This window comes from Lactuca virosa, chromosome 4 (genome assembly GCF_052849685.1).
Source record: "Lactuca virosa cultivar CGN04683 chromosome 4, Lactuca_virosa_CGN04683_v6, whole genome shotgun sequence".
NCBI classification, from domain to species: Eukaryota; Viridiplantae; Streptophyta; class Magnoliopsida; order Asterales; family Asteraceae; genus Lactuca; species Lactuca virosa.
Window position 1 is genome coordinate 40944583 of NC_136429.1, and position 15899 is coordinate 40960481.

Here is a 15899-nt window from a genome sequence, read left to right on the forward strand (position 1 = left end):
CCACTAGATTGCTCCAATTTATCCCTAGTAGCAACCCACACCAAAAAAATGTCGAATCCCTCCTTGCCTCCAAGATCGACGTGTTGTTGCCTTCCTCTCAAAGGATCGTGTTAAATGTGACTCGAGCATTTGGATCATGTTCATGGAGCATTTAGCGAACTTGGACCTCAATGGAGAACTTGGGGTTCATGGAGCATGTTACAAAGGAATGGATCTTCTGAGAGAGGAATGGATCATCAGACAAAGGAACTGATCAATTGCCAAAGGAACGGATCGTGTACAAGGGGATTTGGAGCACCTGGAAGAAGTTTGTAGCACTTGGAAGAGGTTTGGAGCACTTGGAAGGGATATAGAGCAACAAGGGGTCCTTGTTGCGTCATTTGATAAAGGGATGGGCCAAGAGGGATGCTCTTGCGCCATGACACTCCCTCTTGCGCCATGATACTTCTTGTTACGCCATGCATGGCCTTGTTGTGCCATGCATGTGCCTGTTGCTCCATGGTGATGCTGTTGCTCCAAGATTGATGTTTGTGCACCATACTTGATGCTCTTGCGCCATTTATATCCATGTTGCGCCTTATGGAGATGCTGCTGAGCCATGGAGAAGTTGTTGTGCCATCATGGACCATATTAGTACATGATGCGCCATATTGATCCCTTTGTTGTGCCTTGTTGATCCAAGTATGCCTAAAAGATGATAATGCTCAAGAATGTTCCAGAAGATGTTGCATGGCGAATTATGATTGGTCGACACCTTTCATGGACCTATGGGCCAATGGGCTTGGCCCATTAGGGTTTTAGGTCTGATCCATCAAGTATAAATAGGGATGCATGCTAGGTCATTTTGTATCTTGAATTCTAGAGTGATAGGCGAATCTCAGTGTGTTTGTACTTGTAACCTCTGTTTGACAGCTCTGAAATAAAAGAATACTCCCATCCTTCCCGTGGACGTAGGCCACCTTGACCGAACCACGTAAATATTGTGTCTTGCATGCTTATAGTTTTGCTAGTTATCCTCTTTACTTCTTAACAAATGATTATTTTCTTCCTTTTCCTTGGTAATCGATGCCTATCTTCTTCTTGATGATCGATTCCTTTTTTTCTTAATGATCGGCCTTGCATCATAATCAAACGATCGACTTCTATAGCTCCATAAAACGAACGCTCACAAAAAAAAGTATGTACCCATTATACCTCATTAAAACGTCGATTAAGAGTGTGTGGGAGTTTTTGTTTTATTTTTTTTATTTTTCAATTAAGCCCCTCAAGTGTCATAAGTAAATCCGAAGCACTCCTAACCCTAATGATTTAACAAAGTAAGTTTCTTTTTATGACACCTTGGCCCCTCAATTCCTTTCAAATCTTTTTATGACTAGAATTATCTTAAATACCCCCACATTAAACTTTTAGGTATAAATTAACACCCTTTTATTTAATTTATTGAATTTAAAATCATAAAAAGAAAACAATCACTAAATAAAATTAATATTCAAGTAACAGACACTAACCTTGATGACGAGTGAGAATTTAGGTAGTTATAGAAAACTCACCTCGCAGGTTAGCAAACTATCAACACAGCTCACACAAAACAAAGATTGGTGCTACGAACTACCTATACAAAAATTAGAGGTACATCCTCAATCGATAGCCCAAAACCATCAAGTTTACTAAAAGTAAATCTTGGTCAAAAGTGGTCAACGATCAAAGTTAATGGTAAAAAGTCAACCTAGCTGGTCACCATGTAGTGGCCACCCATTGGCCACGTCATGGTAACTCCATGAAAAAACAATCGTTACCAGACCAGGCACGACGTCGTGGAAAGCATGTCACCAGGTCGTGACATCAATCCAAGAAAATCAATCATGAGAAACCCCTTTTCACCACGACGTGGTGAGCATATTGCCATGTCGTGGGAACTGCTCCTGGACAACTTAATATATTAAGCCCTTAATCCATTAAGCCACACTCTCATCTCTTCCAAAAGGATTACTCACATCCATAAGCTTCATAAAACCCTTGCTTTGTGGACATGCATGTCCAATACATGTCTTGAAATCTAGTTAGGTCAAAATGGTCAAAATGAGGTCAAAACCTCATGCATGGAACCAAAACTCTACCAAACTTCATATATGGATCATTAAACCTCAAAGGGATCTCAAGGATCCATAAAGTTACCAACTTTATGGAATCCATTCATTCAAGTTATCTCGAACATGGAGAAAAGTGCATAAAAACCTAGATCTAGAATAACAACACACAAATATATGAGCTTGAGGACTTACAAAACTATAGAATGAGAGAAATGAGATGGTGAGATAACTTATTTGCTGAACTTTTCTCCAAAGACACCTTCTTCTTCTTCTTCAAAGAACCAAAAATCCACAACAAGAGGCACAAAATGTAAATAATGGAGGCTAGCATTTGTTTAGGTCGAAAGGGAGGTGATGGAGGCTAAGGGTGAGGAAATCCTAGCCATCATATCCCTTAAATAAGGTCTCAAGCCTGAAAATTAGGGTTATGCATGTTGGCCGCCAACACATCATGGCCACTACTATACCAAGTCTAGTTCCTAAAGTGAAATGCACGTTTCTTCGGGTATGGCCACGTCGTGGTGCCCTCCCCATCATGTCGTGGACACCAAAAATCTTTTATTTTGAGTCTTAAATGACATACCACAAAGAAGTACATACCTGGAACTTGGTGTTCCATTCTTATTAATTAATTTAACATTTAATTAATTAACAAACTAGACCCCAATAATATTCTCGTGTCATTAGTTGATTATTTTTTTCATTGTGTGTAAGCCAAAAGGACCCTACATTTAAAACTGATATTACCAACTGTTGTGACTATGGACACTATCTTCCAACAACAATAACATAATTCTTGAGGAAAGTTACTTCCACAAAACTCCAAACATCATTTGATTCAAGGCTAACATCACGATTTTCTTAGTTTTGTATAAAAATAATTAATTTTTCAAGTAATTAGATTTTCCCAAAAATAATGTACAATCTAGTTAGGTATATGCTACTCTTATTCTAAAATGTTTCTCTATTTCTTTCATTTCCTCTAAATTTCCAAGGTTGTGAACACTCGTTTGTGGCACTTTTGCAACTTCTTATGCCTAGTCTCATAATAGACACTGCATTTCACCCTTTTTCCAGTCTTGCTTATTTTGTGTTTCCCTCCATCCTCATAAACATCTCTTTTCTACTTTTCTGTAGGCCTACTTGGTATCCCCTACTCTTGGGTGACATAGGACTCATGCAATTAGTTTTTGGATATATCTCACTATCATTTATTAGTACTATGTTTACTACATAGAATCTTAAGTATATTTCCTTACTAAACAAAGAACTAATGTATAGTAAGCGGTCATTATTTAGATAAGATGAGATAAAGCAACAACATAATAAACACATTTAATACCACACAATCCCCACATTCTACATGCATAATTCATTTGCATTAGATTAAATTTATATGCTACCACCCCATTTCTAACCTCAAATAAGTTGTATCGACTAGGCACCATTTCAAAATGCCTATTTCTAATGGTACTAAGATCATATTAACAAAACAATTTGGTCACTTAAAATATGCTCACTTTAAATGAAATATTAAAAGACATACTTTTGGCTAATTTTTAGTTCATTAATTCTTTCCAAGGTTCATGGATAAGAATTAGTATCCTGTTTCAGTCCTTTATATGGCATTAGTAGAGCCTTTCCATCACAAAAATCCTTAATGTTTAATTGATAGTCCAAAAAATATTCTTGAAAATCATTCAATTGGATAATGGTGCCAAAATATTTATTACATAAAAGATATAGACTTGAAAATACAAATCTAGTTTTACATTTATAGTATCCTAACAAACAAAACAAACTATGTACACCATGCAGTGTACCTAATCAATGACAGTATAGATTAGGTAAGTAAGGGTGTCGAATATATGGGGAACATAAGTGTACTAATATATCAATATCTTCTTATTAATCAATCTCAAAATAAATCAATTAAAGGGGAATAATTGTCACTCAAACAAATAAGCAAATAAATGATCAAATGAACAACTAATCTTATCAACCATGGCTAACTGCATACATAACATAATTTGAATGTGCTCATACTTGTATTTAATCGATCCTAGTTCAATTAATTAACATCCTTTAAATAATATTGGTAAGTTATCCACTGATTCCTAAATTGATTAACTCCATGCTAATTTCATTAATCATATGATTCGAAGTTGTCTACCACTAAGGGTAGCTCCCTTAGACTCATTCTATTTATTTATATAATGTAATGACTCAATTGGTATGATCAGTCTCAAGGTTAGTGGAAACTTCTCCAATTGTCCAAGATATTGGATCAATCATAAATATTAATCCCAACTCTATTATGTTTAAACCTACGGTATCTCTCTAGCAGTCACCACTGCCTTCGATCTTGACTCAGTTTTTGTAACATCCCAAAAATCTATGGAAATTTTTTCATTTTTAAAACAATAAACCATACAAACGAGTTGTTCCAAAACCGATCAAAGTGTACATATTATTTAAACATTAGAGTAAAAAATCATGAACAACTATGCAGAATAAAACTCTGGGGGATGTCGTGCAGTCATGATGGGCCCTTCCCTTTCGAATTAGAAGTACCTGAAACCATAACCATAAAATTGTATGCATAAAGCTTAGTGAGTTCCCCAAAATACTACATACCATACATAATATTGGGCCTAGCCCGCACATTAGGCCTAGCCCTTCCTAATCAATGGGCCCAACCCAACATGCAAATAGCCCTAGCACATCTTATAATGGGCCTATCCCAACATACAATGGGCCCATCCCTCTCATGAAATGGGTCTAGCCCTACATGCATGTCCATGGGCCCATCCCAACATACAATGCATGAGTCACAAAGACACCTAGCATTCTACATAACACATTCTAGTGGGCCGACATTGGTGCCTTCTACCCACAAGTACAGTGAGGAGACTCACCTCAAAATAGAGATAACCAAATCACACATGTGTTGCTGCTACCGGGCTCCTCACACTGAACATAACCAAAATCATCCTAATCAATATTTAGGGCAATCACCCATAATCCAAGGTCCAATCATATTCCATCATGCTAAGGGGTAAAAGATTATTTTACACTCCCTATACTTGGCCCCAAAAATCATGACCCAAACCCAAAAATGACCCAAGGCCCAAAAATGGTCCAAAAGTGCATATGGTTAGTATGCCCCGTGTACCACCATAATATGCCAAGTGTACTGCGCGCTGAAGCCAAAAACCTCATTCTAAGCTCTTAATGCCTTAAGATAAAATGTCCAACTTCCAGATCTGATTCTAAGGGACGCCTTAAGTCATAAAGTTCCTGACTTTATGGCTTTGCATGGCTTAATAGTGTCCAAACCAAAGCCCTAGATTCATAAGTTCACCAAAAAGGCCACTAACTCATGCGTGGAAGAGTTATACCTATCAAGATTCGATTTTTATGACTTAATGACCTCAAAAAGATTAGAAATGAGGCTCAAAGGTTCTGGAGTAACTTCTACTAACAAGATCCAAACCATGGGACCAAAAAAAAAAACTCATAACATAACCTAAAACTAGATCTACAAAAGAACCATCAATATTGAAGGTTTATACCTCCATGAGAAAGATCAAGCTGAACAAGGTTTAGATCTACAAGCTCCAAGACAACCAACACTTCAAAACACTCAAAGGCTCAAGAATCTCACAAATGAGGCTAGGGTTTTGAATTTAGGGTTAGAGAGGATGGATGATGAAGAGAAGAAGGGTTTGCAATAATTTAAGGTCTTTAAATAGGGTTCAATACCCAATTATTATGTAACGTCCTAAAAATAAGACCCAAAAATTTCATTTTTAAATTGATAAAACCAGTATTTCAGAAAACATCATCATAAAAATACAAATGAAACAAATATATCAATCGTCACATCATATCAGCGTGAGTTAAGAAAGTGTGGAACGAGGTGGTGTGTGCCCTGCAATCATCCAGAGCTCTTTAATTTGAAAACCGAAGTACCTGAAACATAAACTGAAAACCGTAAGCACAAAGCTTAGTGAGCTCCCCAAAATACCACATACCAAACATATAAATGGGCCCAGCCCTGGGGTTCATTCTAACCCCAAAAGCAAGTATGCCCCCCCCCCCCCCCGCCCCGCCCTGGGGTATATTTCAACCCGAACATATCACAGTGGGCCCCTCCCTGGGGTATATTTCAACCCAATCATAACATAGTGGGCCCCGCCCCAGGGTATATTTAAACCCAAACATAACACAGTGGGCCCTACCCTGGGGTATATTTCAACCCATACATAACATGTATCACATAACATGTATCACATAACATCTAGCATACTACATAACCAGATATGGGGCCGGCCTTGGTACCTTCGACCCATGGATATGGTGAGAAGACTCACCTCACACTGCCGAAACAAACAGAGTTGCTGGCTGACAGATCCCCGAACTATCAAAGTCAAAACAACACCCAATCAGCAATTGGGTTCCAATCAATAACCTTAAATCCATACTTAGGGTAAAAAGACCATTTTACCCCTAACCTAGCTTGGCCCAAGACTAAGCCCCAAACTCACAATCTGAAAGTCCTAAAGGCCAATTAATCAACAAGGCCCAAATGTGGCCCAATTTTCCAAATTGGGCCTAAACCCCTTATGTGGGCCTTACCTAAAGCCCAACCATTCTTCCTAGTCCAAAACACTTGTACTTAGATGGCCCATTAATAGCCCAACACCCAAGCCCAAAAGAAAGGCCAAACTTGAAGCCTAAAATGCAAAATCTCATCTGACTGAGTAAACCCCGCGTACTCAGTAGGTACGCTAAGCGTACGCCCAAGAAACCCAGTACGCCCCGCGTACTGACCCTACCCACAACCAACCTAGAAAACGTCTTAATCCCTTAAGCCAAGATGTCCAAAACCTCATAATAGCTAAATATAAGTGATTTGATCCATAAAGTTGAAGGCTTTAAACCTTTTCATGGCTTAATGAAGCCCACCACCAAAGATGAACTCTAAGGGTCAAAATCACTCCAAAATGTATTAAAACTTCTTAATACCATAAGACCTTAGTCCAAACTTCCATATCTGACTCAAAGGGACTTCTTAAGTCATAAAGTCCCTGACTTTATGACTTAGCATGACTTAATGGAACCCAAATCAAAACCCCAAGTCCCAAGCTTCACCAAAAGACTACCAAATCATGCCTGGAAGGTTTATACTCATCAAGATCCAAACTTTATGACTCCATAACCCCAACAAGGCCAAATATGAAGCTCAAAGGTTCTGGAGTAACTTCTACTCACAAGAACCACCACAAAGGGACCAAAATCATAACAAAGTGCCACCTAGCTAGATCTACAAGAAAGAGTTGTCAAGGTTGAGACTTTTTACCTCCAGAAGTTAGATCTAGGTGAACAAAGCCTGGATCCAAAATCTCCAAGTCAAGAAATGATTCTTCAAGAAGTTCCTTCTTCCTCCTCAAGCACCAAAAACACACATAAATCATTTTGAACCTCAAGAATCAATCAAATGGGGGCTAAGGTTCGATTTCTATGGTTTAGAGGGATGGAGGCTGAAGATATTAGGGTTAGGTTATGAGATAAGGAGCTTAAATAGGGTCCAAGACCTTAAAATAGGGTTTGAGTATGATTGGAGTACGCCCAACGTACTCCGTAGAGCATCCGCAGCCATCCTGGTCAGTATGCCCAACGTATGGCAAGGTACGCCCCGCGTACTACCCTTTTCACTAGTACGCCCTGTGTACCCTTTGTGTACTCCCCGTGTACCCTTTGTGTACGCCCCGCGTACCCGGCTAAACCTTAAAACCACCAAACTTCCGAAGGCCATAACTTTTTCGTTATAAGTCTGTTTCTGGTGATACTTATATCCACGGAAAGGTAACGAGATGCCCTACACTTCTATCAACTCATACCAGCCCTAAGACCTTCTAAACAAAAATCCAATTTCCACAAAAGTCCGAGCAAACACTTTACCGAAATACCCCTAGGCTCCAAAACACGAACCGAACACCCATATCACTTCAAGTACATCACTCGCACCCAAATGAGCCTAGATCTCACCTATTTAAAGGCCCTTATCCTTATGATGACCGATCTTTGGGCCGCAACCTCGAATTAGGAATTGATTCGGATCATGACGTTACATATTAGGGTTTGGGATTCACGTGATCACGCCTTGCGTACCATATGTACGCTCGACATACTCAAAGGATAACCATAAACATTTTCATGCAGTATGCTAGTGTACATGCCATGTATGCCCACCATACTAGCCTAGACCCATTTCCTTCCTAACTTCCAATGGTCATAACTCCCGCGTCCCAAATCCGATTTCGGTGTACTTTATATGCTCGAAAAGGTAATGAAAAACCCTACCATCCCATATAATCTCCTATTATTTAAAACTTCCAAACTAGAATTCTTAATTTAATAAAAAGGCCTGAAGCATCACTTTTACCATTATACCCTTCGACTCCAAAGCACAAACTGAAATCTTCGCTCACACAACCTATATAATCCACACCCAATTGGGTCTAAAACCCAAACCCTTTGAAGTCCAGGGCCCTAACTTGATCCATTAATGCCCATAATTCCCGTAACTGGAACTTTCTCGAAACCGGATGTTACAGTTTTTCAACTTGGACAAGTTAATAAACAATATGATTCGACATACATAATTTGAACCTAATCATAAATCATGCACTCAGTTACATAAACATAACAAAATCAATACCAATACTCATAGATCTTTAATTGAGCATTAACACAATAAATTAAATAAATCCCAATAACTAAATATCAATCAATCCTTCATTCTAAGATTTCATAAACATCAAATAATCATAAAGGGTTTAATCCCAAATATTGAAAATAACACATAGGAGATCAAAAACTTGACTAATTGTAGACAGAAAAGTAAATAGATTGATAATCTAATGATTTCTTCTCTTGATCTTCAGATTTTTGCATCTATATCAGCCTGCCGACTGATATAACCTTCTAGACTCTCAAAACAACCTTCTCTGGATGTTTCCTTTTTGTATTCCCCTATCTCTTCTGATTGATTGCCCTCATAGACGAAGTTGGGGCTCTATTTATAGCTTTTCAAAACCGACCCAAATCTCGGCACGACAAAATATTTGCGGCGCGATATGCGTATATTAGAAAATATCTTTGAAATCTTCATTAATTATGGAATTATCGTTAATTAAACTTTGCTTAGTCTTCAAGCTACAAATTTGCTCAAGAATATGCCTTTATATCTTCATAACCCTTTCCATATTTAACTCCAACTTTATTGCACCAAATTCAAACCCAGTTTTGGACAAGATAAAATATGAATTAGAAAAGAGGCCCTCATAGATGAGTTGTAGGAATTTTCTCAATTTTCCAAAACTTATTTATGCTGGTTAAGATATGGCCCAAACATTGCAAAGGAGTCCATCAACGAATTTATAATTTAGCAAACATTTTCCTGTTTTTGCTCAAACTCATCAATTTAGCTCCATATTAGCCCATTTTCTCTCGTTTTCATCAACATGGACTTTTACTTACAAAATATAAATATAAAGTAATTAAACACCTTTTTTCCTATTTTAATTATAAAAATACCCATAAAATGTCTAAAAAACATGATTTAGCACATATCAATCCTAATATCCTCAAGCACTATTATGATGGGTTTTTCCTTGCATCAACAAATTATACTGTAACACCCGGAATGTAAAAGGCTAATTAAGGAAAGATAATTACCATTTAAGAAGTCAACTCGTAGAATTGGAGGAGGAGAACTCGACAAGTAGGATTATATTGGCACATGGGGAATTGAAAACCAACTCGATGAGTTGGACTGGGTTTGGGAAACCTTAATTCCGGGATTTTGTACCCTGTTTAAGGGACTTAACTTCTAGGGTTGGCCTCCTTACTAGCCTCCTTTGCCCAGAAGAAACCCTAGAACATCCTCCCTCCTTGTTTATGGAGTTTGTGAAGCTTTAGAGTGATTCTTGAAGGAAGTCTTGAAGAGAGAAGTATCAAGCTTGGAGGAGTGATCTTGGATCCAGAAACTCTACATCAAGGGATACATCTTTGAGGTATAAAGTTGCAACCTTGACATGTAGTTTAGTAGATCTCATTTCTTGTAGTTTTGGCTTGATTTTAGGACTTTGTATTGTGTATCCAAAGAAGAAAGGTTTCCAGGGATTGAGGATGTAGATCTGGCCCCTACATGACCTCTAGAGGACTAAAGTTGCAAACTTAAATAGCCTCCATGTCCCATTCATGAAATATGTCCATTAAGAAGCCAAAAAGGGACCTTAGAGAGTGTTGCAAGCATGCATGGACGTAAAGTTGTAAAATTTACATGATTAAACCACCTTAGGACCTCAGATTTGTGTTTTGGGACGTTGAAGTGAGAGTTTAAGGGCTTAATGGGTCAAGACCTTCCTTAAGGGATCTAGGGTTTGGGTTTAGAACTTATTAGATGATCCTTCGGGGTAAAGTTGGAAACTTTACCCTTCTAGACATCTCTAAGGATGGGAATCTGAGGTCAGGAACCTTTGAATTCAAGAAAAAGGACTTAATGCATTAAGTGGGTTGGAAGACTGAAGAACTTGACGAGTTCATGAGTGGACTCAATGAGTTGGTTTGGGATTAAACCCGATTCTGTTGGAAACAGAGGAACTCGACGAGTTGTAGGAAAACTCGACGAGTTGGATCGCAACATCGCGATTCTGGAATTGGGATGGACTCGACGAGTTGATGGGTAACTCGACGAGTTGGGTCAACTCGGAGCGTTGACTTTGACTTTAACTTTGACCAGGTGTTGAGTAGGGTTAATCATTCAATATTTCAGACCTTTTTGGATATTAGCCCTTCTTGGGTTGGGTCCATGATGGATTGGGCCTTATTGGGTTTTGTGGGCTATTTCGGGTTTGGGCCCAAATTAGAAAATTGGGCCATTAGTGGAGTTTTATGGATTTTGGAGTTTTGGGCTTGTTTGGTGTTGGGCGTGGGCCTTAGTTATGAATCTTGTTGGGCCAGGGGTAAAACGGTCATTTTACCCCAATTACGGATTATGGATCATGGTTTGAGACCCAATTGCTAATTGGGTGATATTTTGGTATTGATAGCTCGGGAAGTGGACAGGGCAACATCTAAGGATTTCATTCGGGAAGCTTCTGCATTCGAGGTGAGTCTCCTCACCATACGAATGGGTCTAAGGCACTAAGGCCGACCCATTTATATAGTTGTGATGATTATTGCGAATGTGCTATTGATACATTATGTATTTATGTGAAGACCATGCGGGGGTTCCCATGTCAAGTAGTTATATATGTGGTATGTTAGTTGATTATGTGGTATGTGATATGCTAATTGTCTTTGTGATACTTGCATGGAAGACCTCGGGAGGGGGGGGGGGTTCCCGAGGCACTAGGGTGTAAGACCGTGGAGGGTTTCCATGGCATCCTTAGTTAAGACCATATGGGGGTTCCCATGGCATTGGGCTAAGACCATGTGGGGGTTCCCATGGCACCCGGAGTAAGACCCTGGAGGGTTTCTGATGGGTTTTGAGCATTCTAACACTCCTATGGTGTACATACAACCCTAGAAACCTTGGATCTATGTTTGACTAAGATACATGCAAATAATTATTTTTCCAAGGTTCTTATCCTAACTAGCATGGCATGGGATACTTGAATCAAATAAAACTAGTAGAATTACTTACCTTGTAGTAGTAGTTGATTGCTTGGAGTTTTAGAGCCTAGCACCAATAGTGTGGATGCCTCAAATGGAAATCACAAATCACCACAAACTTGGAAACTTGAGAGAATAGTCACAAACTTCTTGAAATCGGCCCTCTTGGTTTACACACATCAACTAGTGCTATTTCAAGAACCAAAGCCTCCTTTATACAGTGTGGTGGATTAGGGTTACATCCATGTAAACCCTAATACCCATGTCTTTTCATTTCCATGAGATCCATGGGTTAAAGCTCCATGGAGTATCCATGGACTTTCCATGCAAGCCTAGCCCATTCCAAATAAGCATTAGCCCACACTATATAAATACAAGAGCCCATATTTAATTAGTCATACTTTTGATCTCTAAATTAATTCTAAATTAATTATAGATCAACACTAATTAAATAATATGATTTTATATTAATATATTAGAACTTATAATATATTAATAAATCATAACTTATACTATTCTCAAAATATTATCCGTAAATTGTTCGGGTGAAGTGCAACCCAAATGGACCATGCCGGGTCGGGTCAAGTATATACCAAATATAGTTATGGACTTAGACACTATCTCCAATAGTCTCCCACTTGGATAAGTCTAATAACTATAGTTGCAAGTATGACTTCAGGAACCGATCAGCAATCGTAGCTCTTAAAACTCTGTTGAACTATGAAGCGCCATTTTAGATAAGTGATCATATAATCCTCTGTTCTAGATATCAGCCGGACAAATACATGGAACATGGTCTTGCTTATTGTCCAGCATTTGTTTCCCGATTTCCGATTTGTTTGACATAGAACTTAACTGAACACATCAATTTAGTTCTGACCGGGCCCGGTACATAGGTCAAAACAAAATCATCGAGGGGCCCATATATCGCTTCTAATCCTAGAAGGAACAGATAAACTTCGACTCATATGTTTGCTCTACTACTTGTTGAATTACACACAAAAGCACGGTTTATAACATCGAGTTACCAATGCGTTTTCATGCAATCAATGCATAACCAACTCATAGGCAACAAATCATATCTCTAGGTTTGAAGACTTATATGATATTACCATCTCACGATCACTCGAGATAAATTCCATGAAGTGATACAAGTGAGCGTGGGTTGAATCCAATACTCAGAACTTATGAGCACTCATGAGTGTTGTAGCCCCGCTTTGTCTAACATCTTAGACCTCTACAAGCCAACCCATGATAGTCTTGATTCATATCTACTTCCAACATATGACCAACTGTGGAGAGTTTGAATAATATGATATAAACCATAACATAATTATTCTGGAAGTCAAAACATGCAAAAAGAAATAATAGTAAACGATTGACAAGAGATAGCAACACTTTACTCATAAATAACAGCTTTTATTTATCATCAAATGTCAATTACATTTTACAAATTTCAAGATTATCTAACTACTAAAACTAATATCATCCTTCAGCCCTATGCTCCGAGCATGCTGGAGATGCTTAGCCCGAGTCAGTCCCTTCGTGAGGGGATCTGATGGGTTCTCATCCGATGATACCCTCTTTGCCACGAGGATTCCTTCTTGTATTCGATGTCTGATGAAGTGATATTTTCTGTTAATGTGTCTGGATCTCTCATGATCTCTTGGTTCCTTGGCTAAGGCAACCGCACTATTGCTGTCACAGAAAATCTCCATTGGCTCCTTTATAGCTGGTACAACTCCAAGGTCTCCGATGAAGTTCTTTAGCCATATAGCCTCCTTTGTTGCCTCGCTTGCTGCTATATACTCTGATTCACAAGTGGAATCAGCCACTATCTCCTGCTTGGAACTTTTCCAAGTAATTGCCCCTCCGTTTAGAGTAAAGACCCAGCCCGACTGAGAGCGGAAATTATCCCTATCAGTCTGAAAGCTAGCATCACTGTACCCTACAACTCTCAAGTCCTCACTGCCACCGAGGGTAAGGACCCAGTCCTTAGTCCTCCGTAGGTACTTGAGGATATTCTTTACCGCAGTCCAGTGTGCCTTGCCAGGGTTCCCCTGATACCTGCTAACCATGCTCAAAGCAAAGGCTACATCAGGTCGAGTACACGTCATAGCATACATGATCGATCCTACAGCTGAAGCATAAGGTATTCGACTCATTTCTGCTATCTCAGCTTCAGTACTAGGGCTTTGTGTCTTACTCAATCTGGCGTTACTCTGGATGGGTAACTCTCCTTTCTTGGAGTTATGCATGTTGAACCTTTTCAACACTTTGTCCACATAGGTGCTTTAACTAAGTCCAATTAGTCTTTTAAACCTGTTTCTCAAAATCGTTATCCGTAGGATATAGGCAGCTTCTCCAAGGTCCTTCATAGCGAAACACTTCCCAAGCCAGGACTTTACTTCCTGCAGGGTTGGGATGTCATTTCCTATGAGTAGTATGTCATCCACATACAGTACCAAAAAGCTGACTATACTCCCACTAGCCTTGATATAGACACAAGATTCATCTTCACTCCTTGAAAAGCCAAATTCTTTGACTTTCTCATCAAAGCAAAGATTCCATCTGCGAGGTGCCTGTTTTAATCCATAAATGGATTTCTCGAGCTTACACACTCTACTGGGGTACTCTGTACTGACAAAATCCTCTGGCTGAACCATGTAAACATCTTCAGCCAACTTTCCATTAAGGAAAGCGGTTTTGACTTCCATTTGCCATATTTCATAATCATGAAATGCAGCAATGGCTAACAGAACCCTAATAGACTTAATCTTGGCCACTGGTGAAAAGGTCTCATCATAATCAACTCCCGGAGTTTGAGAATAACCCTTTGCAACCAGTCGTGCCTTATAAGTATGTACATTACCATCCATGTCGGTCTTCTTCTTGAAAATCCATTTGCACCCAACTATCTTACGATCAGGTACATTGTCAACCAAGTTCCAAACTTGATTTTCATACATGGACTGTATCTCGCTATCCATAGCCTCTTTCCATTTAGCAGCCTCAGGGCCTGCCATGGCTTCCGTGTAGCTGTTAGGCTCATCCAGATTTACCAGTGTGTTATCACTGATAAGTGTCTCACCTTCTGCAGTAATATGAAAACCATAATAATGCTCAGGTGCATTCCTAACTCTGGTGGAACACCTCAGAGGTATAGATTCTTCAGTCGGCTCAACAGGAGTTTCCTCCTCAGGTTGAGGGCTAGGGTTTGAGGTTCCTTCACCACTTGACTCTTGAATTTCCTCAAGGTCAATTTGCCTCCCACTGTCTCCTTGGCTCATGAATTCTCTCTCTCAAAAGAATCCTCTTCTTGCTACAAAGACCACATTATCACTGGGTCTGTAGAAGATGTAACCAAAGGATTTATGTGGGTAGCCGATGAAAATACACCTTTCGCTTCGGGGTTCGAGCTTATCGTGAGTCTCGCGTCTCACGAAAGCCTCGCAACCCCAAATCTTGATGTGGTCTAGATTGGGAACTTTTCCAGTCCACAACTCGTGAGGTGTTTTGGCAACCTTCTTTGTAGGGACTAGATTAAGGATATGGGCGGCAGTCTCTAAGGCATACCCCCAAAATGAGATTGGTAGCGAAGCTCGACTCATCATGGAACGAACCATGTCCAACAAGGTCCGATTGCGCCTCTCAGCTACACCATTCAACTGTGGTGTCCTAGGAGGTATCAATAGTGAGACAATCCCACATTCCTTAAGATAGTTAAGGAACTCAGTACTAAGATACTCACCACCACGATCGGATCGAAGCATCTTAATGTTCCTGCCCAACTGATTCTCCACTTCTTGCTTAAACTCTTTGAATTTCTCAAAGGTTTCTGACTTATGCTTGATTAGGTAGACATATCCATATCTACTAAAATCATCAGTAAAAGTCACATACAACCGATTAGCATCTCTTGTGGCGGTTCTGAAGGGTCCACACACATCCGTGTGTATGAGGTCCAACAAACCTTCACCCCTAGCACAAGTGCCAGTAAAAGGTGACTTTGTCATTTTACCAAGCAAACAAGATTCACAACTATCATCTGACTTTAGGTCAAATGACTCCAAGACTCCATCCTTTTGGAGTTGGCCTATGCGTTTCTTGCTTACATGTCCA